Below are 1,684 nucleotides of genomic sequence, written 5' to 3'. Positions count from 1 at the left end.
GAACCCAGGGCTTCATGCATGCTAGGCAAACACTGTACACTAAACCATATGCCCAGCCCCTCCTGCTTCTTTATATTCTTATATACATATTTAAGTATATGTATATATACTTAAATATACATACATATATACATACACATTCATACATATTCATATCTATCTATCTATCTATCTATCTATTTTGGTCCTTGGGATGGAACTCAGGGCCTACACTGTGTCCCTTAGCTTTATTTTTCCTCTAGGCTGGTGCTCTACAGCTTGAACCATAGCTCTATATTCTTCAGAGCTATTCTTTGGTCCTCTATCTCTTAGGGCTTGCTTGTCTCTGAGATTCTGTGGGGTATCACTTAGTTTCTGTTGGGGAAGGTCTCAGCTATGGGTGCTAGTTGCTTCTCTCCCTCTTCCTCTGTGTCTTGCTTTCTTCTTCTGGTTGTCTCTCTCCCATCCTGATAAACCCTTATTTATACTCTCTCTGTCTCTGTCTCTCTTTCTGTGGGTCTGTCTCTGTCTTTTTCTTATGTTTCCAGGAGTGACTGCAGAGCAGTGAGATTGAAGAAAAGCAAAGGAGAAAGTCAGGGTCATTGGAAGGGGAGAAAAAAGCCCCCAGCCTCCCCCAAGCCATGCTTCAGTCCATATTAAGTTCCTTGGCTGCCCCGGGGAGTGTTCCGCCAGCTCGGTCTTGCTCCGTTACTCAACTGGTGTCCAAGTCAGAGTACAGCGTGTCAGATGCAGATTTTGGCAGAGGACTCTTGAGGCCAAAGATCTGGGGGAGCGAATGGAGGTGGGGCTTCCCCTCCCCAATACCACAGCTCTGTTCCTCTGGGAGGCAAAGGAAGGAAGGCTGGGCCCCCCTCAGGGGGAAGGTGACACCCCAGGTGTCAGGTACCTGAGAGCTGGGGGGTGGGGAGGGACCCATGGTGTGGATTCTGTCCTGAAAGTCTGGTTTGGGCAGGGCTGGGAGAGGGGGATTATGGGATTACAGGTCTCTGCTTTCCCAGGGCCTCCCTGCCTCCTCTGGGGGGGAAGGGTGCTGCCTGGACCCCTTCCAGCCCTCTCAGCAGTTTGCCCTGACTTGGAACTGTGTTCAGAGGCATCTGAGGGGTGCCCGCCTCCCTCGGGGGACCCCCACCCGCGGGAATTCAGAAGAAGGGGTTTGAGTGCTTGTCAGGGTTGGATGGGCTCCAGCTGGAGTGGCTGGGGGAGGGGGAGGAGGGATGGGCTGTCCTTTTTCCACATGGGCCCCACTCCAGGGTAGTCAACAGGCCAGAAACCAGGCCTCCAGCCCTCTAGTAATCCCAGACATGGATCCCCGCCACCACTACACATCCTCCTGAGAGGAAGAAGGCAGTGCAGATGACAGCCATGGCACTGAGGGGTGACAGGAGACAGACACAGACCTGACCCACTTCCCCGCAGCCTCCCCCCTCCACAGACCAGCTTCCTGTCCAGATCCTGCAATATGGTTCCCTCCCCTTCCCTGCTCTCCCCTCCTGCTCTTCTCTCTTCCCTTCTCTCCCTCCCCTCTCCATTTCTTCCTTCCTCCCTTCCTCTTTCCCCCCTCCCTCCTTCTTCCTTCCTTTTTTTGGGGGGTCCGGTCATGGGGCCTGAACTCTGGGCCTGGGCGCTGTCCCTCAGCTCTTCAGCTCAAGGCTAGCACTCTACCACTTGAGCCACAGTGCCACTT

General features: G+C 53.5%; 1 protein-coding gene across 1 annotated transcript in view; it reads right to left on the bottom strand.

Moving 5' to 3' along the window:
* Positions 1–1,684, bottom strand: part of LOC106000879 (cytochrome P450 2F2) — a 23,108-nt gene that overhangs the window by 10,938 nt on the left and 10,486 nt on the right. The window lies entirely within an intron of this gene.

This window comes from Dipodomys ordii, unplaced genomic scaffold, assembly GCF_000151885.1.
Source record: "Dipodomys ordii isolate 6190 unplaced genomic scaffold, Dord_2.0 Scaffold249, whole genome shotgun sequence".
Classification (NCBI taxonomy): Eukaryota; Metazoa; Chordata; class Mammalia; order Rodentia; family Heteromyidae; genus Dipodomys; species Dipodomys ordii.
The sequence above is the reverse complement of the archived record's forward strand: the minus strand, read 5'-3'. Positions and strand labels throughout refer to the sequence as shown.